The sequence below is a fragment of the Danio rerio genome, chromosome 3 (assembly GCF_049306965.1).
Source record: "Danio rerio strain Tuebingen ecotype United States chromosome 3, GRCz12tu, whole genome shotgun sequence".
In the NCBI taxonomy this organism is placed as follows: Eukaryota; Metazoa; Chordata; class Actinopteri; order Cypriniformes; family Danionidae; genus Danio; species Danio rerio.
The window spans coordinates 63,783,315-63,797,148 of record NC_133178.1 but is presented as its reverse complement, the minus strand read 5'-3'; the positions used below and the strand labels follow the sequence as shown (position 1 = coordinate 63,797,148).

The following is a 13,834-nucleotide window of genomic DNA, read 5'->3' as shown; positions in this document are numbered from 1 at the left end:
CCCAGTTGGTGGAATGAACTCCCTAACTGCATCAGAACAGCAGTCACTCGCTACTTTCAAGAAACTACTAAAAACTCAACTATTTAGTCTTCACTACACTTCCTAATCTGCAATTGCCTCTCTGAATATCACACAACTGTACAGAAAAAAAAAAAAAAAAACTAATACTACTAATACTTCCCTTCTTAGACTTTACAGACCTGAAACTTGCCTATAGCACTTATTCATTGTTGCTCTTAGTTGTGTAAATTGCTTCCTTGTCCTCATTTGTAAGTCGCTTTGGATAAAAGCGTCTGCTAAATGACTAAATGTAAATGTAAATGTAAAAAATAAAATAAAAATTAATTTGTTATTAAACCATGTGTTCAGCTCATATATATATAAAAAAAAAAAACATATCGTGATTATTCATTGATGACTTCTCAATGCCTCTAGATTGACGAACACTAACACACAGGGCTGGAATGGGACTCCATTTCAGCCCTGGAGTTTAAAGCCTTAGACCGGCCCACCTCAATTCACGACTGACTATATTAAAATAACGTCCTTTCCAATTTAGTTTCTAATGACACTATCACATCTTTTTCAAGGAAACAGCTGCTTTAGAACTTCAAATGTTTTTCATAAATAGGAGAACAGTACAGGGTAGCTAAATCTCCAACACTATTCTTTAAAACATCACAATGTCCTTTCCTGGCAATATCTGAATATATGTTCGGTGCAAATTATTATAGATATCCAGTCCTTTGTAACAACGGTCACACAAAATATAAAAACAAAATATGTACTCCTACATAAGTAATCCAAACAGTATTATATGTCTTAACACTATTAAAAAAAAAAAAAAAAGTTCAAGTAAACAAGTAAAACTACTCGAAATCGTTCGAAAGATTCAAAATCAGGTCTTCGGCATCATAACCCAACGTGCTGACCACTGGATTATCCTCATGGATGTGCAGCCGACAAATCTGCAGCACATTTAGAGCTGTGAACCTACTCTAGTCTCACGGTTCGGTTCGGTGACGATAATCATGCCATCGATTCGGTTCAATTCGATATTTCGGTGCATCACGGTGCATTGACGATGCTTTCCATACACAGTTTTATATTTTCTTCACAGCAGCATTTTTTGTATTAAAATGTATGAATATATTTATATTTATATATTATTTGTAATACAATTTTGTCATTTAATCCAAACAGTCAGATATATAAACTGTAACTTAAAACAAAACGAGCATTTAGCAAATAATATAAACAAATATAAACATCCAGCTCATATAAATATCCTGATCCTTGTCTAGTTCTACACCCCTTTGATTGGTCACACCCTCAATCAGCTGCGCGCTGCCTTTCTTCACAGATGAGTGATGCTGATAAGCGGCAGCGGCGATTTCACAGCTGATGTATGAGAAACACGGTGGAGAAAATTCTGCAGACACGCGCTCGTTTCTGTATGCAAAAGTAACGCTGTAAAACAGCCGAGAAGAAAAGAAGCCACGCCAGCAGGTCAAATGGGCCACTGTGTGTGTGAGAATGAGAGAGAGACAGAGCGAGAGACAGAGAGAGAGAAATGGCGTAGGCTACTTTCATTCTCTCGATCTCAGCGAAATAGGGGCTATTGTTGTATATGTCAGTGAAAGACTGATCCAGCAAACACACACAGTGAAATTGTGTTTTAAGTTTTAAGTAGTTAAAGCGATGTAAATACTCGCGATCGCCTCCCTCGCGACAGAGCGCATATGAGGTAAATGACGTCAGTAATAACCGGTTATGATTATTACTGAACCGATACCGAATTGTCCGCGTCTGCATCGCAGTGCACCGAAGAAACGATTAATTTTGACACCCCTAAGCAACTTCCTGATGCAATCATGTCAATATGGCTTAAAATCTCTGTGAAATATGTCCAGTACCTTGTTGAATCTATGCCATGATGCATTGAATTGCAGTAGGTGATCTTCCACAATGCTAACAGCTTAGCATAAATCTCTGAATCACAGTCTCTCCCCTGCCGTCTAGAGCCACGCCTCCTGAAACACGAGCACAGCAAAAGAACCCTCTCTCGTGTGTTAAAAGCGACTAGTGCATATCCGGCGGCCTGCAAGAGAAACTGACATGCGATTTCAGAGCAAATATTTAGAGTTGCATGGTAAACAATATAGGGAGAGACTAGGCGGAATAGCGCTATTTACTTGTGTTTTGTTGTTAAACTAATTGAAATCTACATTATCGATGCGCTAAAAGATCCCTTATGAAACTGAAAATAGTCTTATCAATCTTTCATCGGAAGATTTTAGTGGCTGAACAACACTTCTGTGAAGATATAACCCATTTGTGACAACAACATCTAACGTCACTTCAGCTTTGCGTGAAGCTAAAATAGTTTTAAAACAGAACATGACCTGTCTAAGAGAAATCCTTCAGACATTGTGTCATCCTTTCTCCTGCGTGCAAAGGTAACTTCAATATTGATTCAGGTTTTTAAAAAGTTTAAAAAGACTGAACTTAAATTTTTTTTCTTTATTTTGTTCTGCCATTTTGAAACATTGAGGTGTAGAATTTAATTTCTATATAAGGAAGTAAAACCTTTCTTGATGTTATTTGAGCCTACATTCAGTATGAGTAAAATACTTCAGATACTTTCAGATACTTTTCTTTTACTCAAGTCTTATTGGAATTGGTAACTTGTAATGGAGTAATTTTTACAGTAAGGTATCTGTACTTTCACTCAAGTATGGCTTTTTTAATGTACTCTTTACACCTCTGACCTGTACCGGGTTGTATCTGTTGTTGTATCCGAGTGTATCTGTTTAATTTAAAGCAATATTATGCCTTTGAAAACATATCCCCATCAATATGATCAGATGTTTTCTGAACTGCTGTTTTCTCACTGCTTCCAATATTTGCACTTTACATATTTACATATTCATCAAAACACCACTTCCAGCATTGTGTCAGGATGTTTGCTAACTGTGAACCACTGATCTGGTGTTTTGAACTTCTTAGTAGCTCTAAGCCAACCAACTCTCATCGCTTTGAATATATTTTGATTCGTTTTAGTTCAGTGATATTCTCAACAAGCGCCGCATCAGGTGAGTGTGAGGAGCAGCTCCTCTTTTTCTCTGCAGGAGATCATTTATCAGTTGGAAGAGTTTCTCTGGGATTCTCCTCCAGGGAAACTGGATCTGCCAAAACCAAAGTGGCTGCTGTTTGTGAGCAGATGCAACAGCAGAGAATGTGTAAGACACCACAGACCCGCTGCTAAACTGGCATCTGATATTTCATTATGAATTCTGGGTTGCCTTCACCCACCCACATCTCTCATCTAGAGACTCGGCAGAATGAAAAAGAGGGGGATACGAACACACCGCAATTTCACGCAGAGCTCTGTTAAAATTAATTTCTGGGTGCTGTATTATATCTGAACGCTTCCATTCGGATGAAGAACATGAGTAATACGAGCAGAAAAGATTTGAAAAGTGCACGGGAGACACGTTGTAAATCTCATAAGAGTCGCTAAATAAATATTATAAATCTTGGCGGTTTACATATGCCTAGCTTCTTTGGGTTTATTCATATGAGATATCTTTTGAAAGTTTAAAAACCCAACTTGAAACAGAAATGCAGAATATCAGTAATGTAGTGTAAAACAGTGGTTCTCAATTCTTGGTCCTTGGTTCTCTTACTACTTCAGAGGTTTTTCTATTGACCTTAAGTGCCCTGCGAAGTGGACATCGCAGGATACTCTGCCATAATTCCAGTTTGAAAGTAACATGTTTAATTTCAAGGGTCAGATTTTTAATCCTGGTCCTCATTCCTGATTCTTTTACCACTTCAGAGGTTTGTTCTATTTGACCTTAAGTGCCCTACGAAGTGGACATCACAGGATATTTGGCCATAATTCCAGTTTGAAAGTAGCAAGTTTAATTCAAAGGTGTCAGATTTTAAGTCCTGGTCCTAGTTCTTGGATCTCTGGCCACTTAAGGAGTTTATTCCATTTGACCGTAAGTGCCCTGCAAGGTAAACATCATATGATATTCTGCCATAATTCCAGTTTGAAAGTAGCAGGTTCAATTCAAAAGGTCAGATTTTTAATACTGATCCTCGTTCCTTGATCTCTTGCCACTTAAGATGTTTGCTTCATTTGACCGTATGTGCCCTGTGAAGTGGACATCACAGGATATTCTGCCATAATTCCAGTTTGAAAGTAGAATATTCAATTCAATGGGTCATATGTTTAATCCTGGGCCTTGTTCCTGGTTCTCTTACCACTTCAGAGGTTCTTTCTATTTGACCTTAAATGCTCTTTAAAGTGGAGATCACAGGATATTCTGCCATAATTCCAGTTTGAAAGTAGCATGTTGAATTCAAAGGGTCAGATTTTTAATACTGATTCTTGTTCCTGGATCTCTTGTCACTTAAGAGGTTTGATATATTGAACCGTAAGTGCCCTGTGTAGTAGACATCACAGGATATTCTGCCGTAATGTCGGTTTGAAAGTAGCAAGTTTAATTGAAAGGTGTCAGATTTTAAGTCCTGGTCCTAGTTCTTGGATCTCTGGCCACTTAAGGAGTTTATTCCATTTGACCGTAAGTGCCCTGCAAGGTAAACATCATAAGATATTCTGCCATAATTCTAGTTTAAAAGTAGCAGGTTCAGTTCAAAAGGTAGATTTTTAATACTGATCCTCGTTCCTGGATCTCTTGTCACTTAAGATGTTTGCTTCATTTGATCGTAAGTGCCCTGTGAAGTGGACATCACAGGATATTCTGCCATAATTCCAGTTTGAAAGTAGCATGTTAAATTCAAAGGGTCAGATTTAATCCTAGTCCTTGTTCCCGGTTCTCTTACCACTTCAAAGGTTTGTTCTATTTGACCTTAAGTGCCCTGTGAAGTAGACATCACAGGATATTTGGCCATAATTCCAGTTTGAAAGTAGCAAGTTTAATTCAAAGTTGTCAGATTTTAAGTCCTGGTCCTCGTTCTTGGATCTCTTGCTACTTGAGGAGTTTATTCCATTTGACCGTAAGTGCCCTGCAAGGTAAACATCATAGGATATTCTGCCATAATTCCAGTATGAAAGTAGCATGTTCAATTCAAAAGGTCAGATTTTTAATACTGATCCTCGTTCCTTGATCTCTTGCCACTTAAGTTGTTTGCTTCATTTGACCGTATGTGCCCTGTGAAGTGGACATCACAGGATATTCTGCCATAATTCCAGTTTGAAAGTAGCAGGTTCAATTCAAAAGGTAGATTTTTAATACTGATCCTCGTTCCTTGATCTCTTGCCACTTAAGATGTTTGGTTCATTTGACCGTATGTGCCCTGTGAAGTGGACATCACAGGATACTCTGCCATAATTCCAGTTTGAAAGTAGCATGTTCAATTCAATGAGTCATATTTTCAATCCTGGTCCTCATTCCTGGTTCTCTTAGCACTTCAGAGGTTTGTTCTGTTTGACCTTAAATGCCCTATGTAGTGGACATGACAGGATATTTGGCCATAATTCCAGTTTGAAAGTAGCAAGTTTAATTGAAAGGTGTCAGATTTTAAGTCCTGGTCCTCGTTCTTGGATCTCTTGCCCCTTAAGGAGTTTATTCCATTTGACTGTAAGTGCCCTCCAAGGTAAACATCAAAGCATATTCTGCCATAATTCCAGTTTGAAAGTAGCATGTTCAATTCAAAGGGTCAGATTTAATCCTGGTCCTCATTCCTGGTTCTCTTACCATTTCAGATGTTTGCTCTATTTGACCTTAAATGCCCTATGAAGTGGACATCACATGATATTTGCTCATAATTCCAGTTTGAAAGTAGCATGTTCAATTCAAAGGGTCAGATTTTCAGCCAAATTGTTACTCTTGTGTGACTTTTCTTTAACTTTGTCATGTGTCATGTGTTGTACTGCGTTCGTGCAGTGTACAGTGGGAAATGATACTGTCTTAAATGATTTGAAGTAGTCATCTTCAGAATCAATGCTCCTATTAGCTGTTGGTTTGGCACTTTTCGTAGCTGAATCACACTGCAGGAAAGAGTCTAAAATCATCTAAAATGGCCAGAACTTCATAGAAGGGAAGACCTGATCGCAATGGCAATCAAGCCTCTCTGAGTGAACATATCAAATCCACGATCAAAGGCCACAGATTTTAGACTGAGATTTTAGGAATGCTTTAGGATTTGTCAAATCTGTCTCAAACAACTCAATCGTGGCTGAAATCACAGTGTGACCAGGGCTTTAAGCAAGAGAGACACAAACAATATACTGAGCAGGGGGTCCCAAGGACCAGGATTGAGAACCGCTAGACTAAAGTGATGGCTAAAAAAAAGCTAGTTATGCTAATTATGAAAGATAATAAAAGTCACAAAAAAGTGCTTTAGTGCCTTAAAATGTTCCAAAATTGCTGGATATTGCTTTGCTGGCAACCAGCCAGATCTTTGTCACACAGAATTGAATTTTATGGTTTTAAATGAAACGAAAGCAAACAAATAAAAAGTCAACTGAGTCAAATGAGAATGTGAACTGAATCTAAATCACAAGAAGTACAACTTTCAAATTTAAATGGGAAATTTAACATGACGGTTATGTTTTGTGTTTGGTGTATTTAAAATACATGAGAATAAACGTGAGATTAGACTTCAATACAATGAAAGAAACAGTGCTGGAAATTACTGAAGGAAATAATATGTGATGCAACACAAAGACTTGACTGCCACCAGTTCTTATTTAAGGGTCAAATACCGAAGCCTCTGTTTTATTTTTCTTCCACTTTTTTTCCTCATGTTTATATTGCTCAGGTAATTTGTTGTGCATCAGTGTCTCAGTGGACACATTTGTTCCTATAATTACATGTCTGAAACGGCCTTAACGTGCAAAAGTAGATATGAAGTTTTCAGGTTCTAAATTAGATTCTATTCCAGCACATCTTTGCAGGGATGTTTTTTCTCCTATTATTAGCCCTGTTGTGACAGCTACAGCAAACAGCTCTTTAGCCAAAGGTGTTGTTCCAGCCTCTTTTTATCATGCAATCTGCTGAAAAAGTACCTCAGCTTGACCTCAGAATGTGCTGTAACTATTCGAGCCAATTTCGAACTTGCCTCTTATCAGACAGCTTTTGGAGAACGTTTTGTTTTTCTTTTTTTCTTTTTTTTTTAAAGGATTTGTTTTAGATAAATTCCAATCTGGGTTTAGATCATTGCACAGTATTGCGTTGACTGTTGATAGTTACAAATGACTTGCTGCTTTTTCTGTATTCAGGCACTTGTGTTGTGTTAGTAATGTTGGACCCAAGTGCTGCATTTGTCCCCTTAACATTAGCAATCTTCTTGATTGACTTGGATTTATGATAGGTATACAAAGTACTTTAAATTTGAGAACAGAATATTTACTATTTTCCGTTTTCCAAAAATACAGTATTGCATGATATTGTTATGGGTGGCATGGTGGCTCAGTGGTTAGCACTGTCGCCTCACAACGGGAAGGTTGCAGGTTCAAGTCCTGGCTGGACCAGTTGGACTTTCTGTGTGGAGTTTGTTCTCCTCGTGTTGGTGTAGGTTTGCTCCGTGTGCTCGGGTTTACTCTACTGTCCAAAGACCTGTGCTATGGGTGAATTGGATTAACTAAATTGGCTTTAGTGTATACGTTTATATGTGTGTGAATGAGTGTTTATAGGTGTTTCCCTGTACTGGGTTGCGGCTGGAAGGGCATCCGCTACATAAAACATATGCTGAAATAGTTGGCAGTTCATTCCACTGTGACGAACACTTATAAATAAGGTATTAAGCCGAATGAAAATGAATGAATGTATGTTTGTGTATAAGCAATTGTTTGGTTGTGCACCAAGTTATGTCTCCAAATTTCTTGTTCCATATTGTCCTACTAGGCCACGGGTGGCCAACCCTGTTCCTGGAAAGCCATCTTCGTGCAGATTTCAGTTGCTACCCACATCAAACGCACCTGAACCAATTATTTAGGACCTGAACACCACATGATAATTACAGGCAGGTGTGTTTGATATGGGTAGCAACTGAAATCTGCAGGAAGGTGGCTCTCCAGGAACAGGGTTGGCCACCCCTGTAATAGGGCACTTAAACCTTCTAGTCACCTGTTTTTGACTGTACCACTGTGTAATTTTAAATCAAAAGGTGATCAGGCTTTTTCACTGGGCAACCCCATATCATGCGAGATCTGCTACTTCTCTGACTTAAACTTTATTTTGACTCTTTTGATTTGTTTGTGTAGAGTTTTTATTTAGTAGCCTAGATCTGTTATCTGCACTGTACAGCATGATAGATACATTTATATTGCGATTACTCAACAAATGCTCATTCTGAAAACGTAGCCCTATATACATTTGAAGACTGCAAATTACATAGCTAGAAGTACATATGGCTGCATTTCGTTTTTTAAAACGAATGCTATGGGGCAGTATGGCGTCGTTCCTCCGCATGGACGGCTTTCCCGCTGTTACCAGTTTGTCTAGTTAGCTTGCCATGTATGTCGCTGAACTTGAGATGCAGAGGGAAGTTTACTACGACGATTCGGTTCGAGTCTGGTAAAGAATGGTTCGAGAAATCAGGTAAGACAAAAAACGAAGCCAAAAAATAAAATAAACAAGTAAATAACAGGGTGAGAATGTGGTAAAATCTGAAAAAACGTGGTAAAAATCAGGCGATGGCTTTTATTTTTCTGGATGGCTTTTAAAAATTGTTGGTTGGGTTTAGGAAATTGGGTGGGAGGGTCAATCTGTGCTTTTGAAAATACTATTGGTTGGGTTTAGGGAAGAGGGAGGTTGGATAAGTTGATCAGTCAGTCAGTCAGTCAATCGACAGCGGACTCTGGTGGATTTACATGAGAAGAGCAGGTGATAATAGCACTCACGAGAGAAATTTTGAAATCCCAAAGCAAACACAGCGGCCTCTGGTGGATTCGCGAAAACAAAAACTGCAAAAACATGTACCTCTTGGGACATTTTTGGCGGTCTTCAGAAATGTATATAGAAGTACGTTTTCAGAATGAGCCTGGTTTCTGTTATTTAGGTTAACAGTGGAAAGTTAACATGAAATCAACAATCATAACTATTTATTTAAGACCTAATAATGCATCGTTTTAATATTTCAGTTGTTGACATCGAAATAAGTCATCTCATGGTCATATAATTACTGCCTCATTGCAGCAAGTTGTGTGATATCTGTCCAGTAGGCCTATACGTGGTATGAGTGTATTTTGATTGTCCCTATTTTGTTTATTTTAAGTTACAATGCAACTACATGATAACCAATTCTCATTAGAGTATTGTCACGGTTGCAGGTTTGTGCGCTCTCCCGTAGTGTCTGTTTGATCATGTGGGTTTGTTTTGTTTTTGTTGACCACGTGTATTTGTTTTGGTCACGTGTTATGACGGCACTCAGCTAGTTTCATTAGTTCGCCAGCTGAGGCTCATATTCGTGCCTATATATGGGCGACGTTTTCTGTGTGTCCTTGTCAGTTCGTTACGTGTGCTTATGTGTGCTGTTTGTCTGTGCTCAGGGCCGAGAGGAGTTTCTACTGGACCCTGTTTTCCTGCCTGATTCCTGCCCTGTTTTTCCTAGCCCTAGCACCGCACTCATTCCTTGCATTTGTTTTGACTGTGTCAAATAAATAATACTATTGTTTACTCACACTTGGATCTATCAGAACATTTCTTTGATTGTGACAAGTATTAGCAGACTGTATGTTTGGGGTTAGGGTTAGACTATAACCCTAACCCCAACCTTGGATTCTACGAATACTCTAATGGCAGTATTAGTTGACATGTAGTTGCAATGTAGTCAATAGGGACCATGAAAATAAAGTAATACTATTGGTAGTGATAGTATTCCCAGTGCGGTCAAGCAAAACAAACTTGATTAATTCATACGCTACAATTTTTTTTCTGTCAAACGTAATAATAAATATTCACTAATCTCTACAAATCCAGATAAAATGGTTGCTGTGTCTCAAATGCTACCAGAGTTCCATCAATTCATTGTATGTGTCTGTTTGTCCATTCGTCTTATTTCCTGTTCCTGCCCCTGATCTGAGACCAGCTCACAGTGGAGTGATGTGACTTATGAGTGTCAATGTATCTGCTCTCTTCATCTGCTGGATGCATTACGGATAAGAAACACACACACACACACACACTGGCACACAAGACTTATAACCGAGCTGAAGAGTACGACATGCAGCCGGCCGCCTACACAGCAAATTCATCAGAGTTAAATTCTCGGTGTTGAAGCTTTTGAGAGTAAAGTGTTGACGTTAAAGAGTTAGATTTTGATAAATGAATATAATAAGAGTTAAAATTGATTTTATTCAGTGCGAAATCAAGGAGTTATCTTTTCAACACTTGGTGGTGTTATTTCCAACATCCGGGAATTCATGCAGCCCCAGTCACTGAAGAATTTTCCAGACGCCATTTTCCATCTGAGATTTAGAACAGCAACTGGTGAGTCAAACTACCTAAATGTTGGTATTTTACTGACTTTCTTTAAGGAAATACAGTTGTAAACATGTTGTTAAGTTAATAACTTTAGAATGGAGTTACAATTTTAAACTTCTGCGGTTCATTCATGGTCGTTTGTGTATCTAGCTTAACTGCATTACTATTGACTTCTTTTCAAGAATGCCATTTTGTGCGTTGTTACCCATCTGTAAAATAAAATCGACACTTCTCCTTTAATTCCAAGCAAACTAGCGAGGGAATCCCCGGAGCCGCCTAACCTTAGCCTACTCTGCCCGGATGCTAACGGCAACACAGGACGGTTTCCATAAGCTCTGGAGAGTTTCTAAAACATATCTGGTGAGTAAATGAACATATGCTTACTTGTAAAAGGCTTCCTGACTGAAACAAATGATTGTTTGTTATTCGTGTACGTTAATTTGGTTATTTTAAACACCGCGGCCCTTTTAAACTGGTTCATTCGTGGCCGTCCATATACCGTTAACTTAGTCCATAACTTAGACTCGTGTGATAACGTACGCTTGAATTATATTAAGTGTTGACAACCATTAAAGTCGGAATGTTAACATTAATGTCTTTGAATGACCGCGTTTGCACTTTCTCAGACATTTAACTTACAGAAGTCTCCCGGAAGTTGCGGGACTAACGTTAACGTTATCCCGCAAATGCACAGAGACTCCCAGATGCCCAATTAGATGCCCGCAAATGAATGATCATCTCCCGGAAATCGCGCGTCTCCCGCCCGGTCATTAAACACTTTGCACGGCCCTCTCCACCGCATCCCTCCCAGCTCTTCAGGTACGTCGCGCGCAACTCATCCCATTGCTCTTTAGGTACTCATCTCTCCCGCTACTTCCCGCAAATCAACTCTGTATCCCCCGAAAATGACTTTTCCCAACTCCGGATGTCTGACGTTAGTAAGTTAGGCTATATCTGTTGTCAGGAACATCTTAGTCAAGCTTTTTCTCCCGCATGATATTGTGCTTAAAACTATAGGCTAAACTTAGCATGTACACAACATTTCCGTTTTATTAGTGCGTTGTAAACAGCCACCTGTCTGTAAAATTAATCAACTGATTCATATTTGAGCAGCCTAATGATGATACAGGTTTGATTTGTAGATTTATTATCAATAATCAACATCTGAATCAAAAGATATCTGAAAAAGTGTGAGGCATACTTTGTGATGTTCATCTCTCTTTTTTATCTGAAGGTTATGCATATGTGTTAGATACTAATGTGTTGTTGTTTTTTAACAGCCACTGTTCTCTGTACAATAACACAAGACCCTGTGACGGTGGCTGATTAGAGACGGATGGTGTATTTCCAGAGTTGGTGAAATGACCAAGCACATCTTCTTGGTCATATGTGGTGATAATAATGAAGGTATGTTTAATAAAGTTCTGTATTTGTTTTACAATAAGCTGAGAGGGTATTAGAGCATTAAAGAATAACAAATGACATGAAGGTGATAAGTTTTGTATTGTGGGTGAACTGTTACTTAAATAATGTTTTGCTGTTTGCTTTGCACTTTTCCTCTTCTGCTTATCCTAATATTTTAGATTATATTTGGACCTGAAACATCTGCTAGACTCCAGGAAAGGTGGCGTCAATACTGGACCTGAAAGGGCCTAACAAGTTGAATCTGGTAAAGAAACACGCACACACACACACACGCACGCACACGCTTACAGAAAACTGTAAGTTTATGAATATTTTTTACACTGTGGCCAATATTTTGGGGAAGTCAGCATCACTAAATTATATAAAAGATTTTAAGATCCTCTAAATTTTGCTTCAAGTGTTGTGTTAAATTCAGGATTCTGGACAGACAGCTGCCTGTTTTCCCAGTTCTAGTCATAGTGGTTAACCTAATTGTTTTTGGAGATCCAACAGTGATGTATGTGTTTTTTCTACTTTTCCATATCCTGTCACCTCAACCAGCTGGGAGAGTCAAGTTGTGGATCATCATGAAGATTTTCAAAAGGTGAGTTTAGATTTCTTGAATGTTTTATTTACTTAAATGTTCTTTTAAATATATCATAGAATTTGACTGCAATTTGTTTTCAAACATTTTTCTTAGTCATGCTGGAGTCTTGAAGAGTTCTTAGATGAACATCACCCTACAGTATATTTGTGCATCAGGAACCACCAGACGAGCGATCAGCAGCTACTACTGTACATCGTCATGGATAAAAAGGTCATCCTGTGGCTGGGAAGCACTTCATTCACAGGACATGCTTGATGAGATTTCCTAACTCCAGTTTGTTTTCACACAAGTTTACAGCATTTATACCTTCATTTAAACTGCTGTGTTTGATATGGAGGACCAAGGAAACACCCGAAGTGAAAGATTTGCACGCCAAGTTGTTTAAAATGTAATTTCAGAAGAAAACTATGCGTTCAGAAGAAAACTATGAGTGACGATATATTGAACTTTCAAATTGCTCTAATGAAACATCAAGTTTGGACATCATATTTTGTTGATACTGTCTTTACTAATAAAACATTTAAAGCAAATTTGACATTGTTGCATTTTAAAAATTGAATGAATTGTTGAAGTTGTGAATGTTTTCAAATAAAATGTTTTTTTATTTTGTAATTTACAGTCTATTTGACCTTTTTACCATATTTACACTCAAGAGAGTTGAATAAAATAATATATTACACCAGGTGGTGTTAAATATAGTTACATTTTTTAACTCTGCCCTGAGTTAAAATTAACCCTTACTTCGGTGTCAATGTGCCAACCCTTTTGAAAGTGTTGATTTAAGTCTGTTTTGAGTGGACCCCATGAGACACTTTCAAAGTGTTGAAATTAACACCCATAGAGTTGTTTTGGGTCCCCATATTTTGCTGTGTACTGGAGTGTGCGCCTCTCGGTTTATTATCTCACTCTCTCTGTCTCTGTCAGACTAAACACGCACACACATTGTAAGAAAGCTTGTTTCAGCAGAGAGGTCCGAATGCAGATCACTGCGTAAGACTGCTGATTATTTCCACAAAAACACAGCCGGATGTTTTTTTTTTTTTTACGGATGTCAGTATTGCGAAATTGTAAAGCCACCTTTTAAATAGTTTTTCTTCCTGTCAGCTCTGGAGAAATCATTTCTTTTGGCTGTCTTCACAGAAATATCTGTGACAGAAAGTACAATTTGTTACAGTTTTATTACAGAAGTGTTCTGGGTTAGGTCAAGTAAAACAGTAGTGTTTGTGGTATAAAGTTTATTTCCATAGTTTTGGCTTTCTTTAACGGTGGCAAAACCACCGTGTCCTCTTAGTGAGGCACAATAAAGTTATGGATGTCAGAAAATTGTATCGACCGCTTGGTTTCTATTTCAGTGGAGTCATAC

General features: G+C 38.2%; 1 long non-coding RNA gene across 2 annotated transcripts; it reads left to right on the top strand.

Annotated features, from left to right (window-relative positions):
• Positions 1 to 10,406: 10,406 nt before the first annotated feature.
• On the top strand, positions 10,407 to 13,149 carry LOC141381319 (uncharacterized). Of its 2 annotated transcripts, none has more exons than XR_012401288.1 (6): positions 10,407 to 10,466; positions 10,708 to 10,820; positions 11,741 to 11,867; positions 12,044 to 12,129; positions 12,426 to 12,468; positions 12,565 to 13,149. It is a non-coding gene; the product is annotated as an uncharacterized lncRNA (long non-coding RNA). The 2 variants fall into 2 exon arrangements; XR_012401289.1 differs by lacking the exon at positions 10,407 to 10,466 and adding an exon at positions 11,102 to 11,279 and having other exon boundaries at positions 10,739 to 10,820.
• Positions 13,150 to 13,834: the final 685 nt, after the last annotated feature.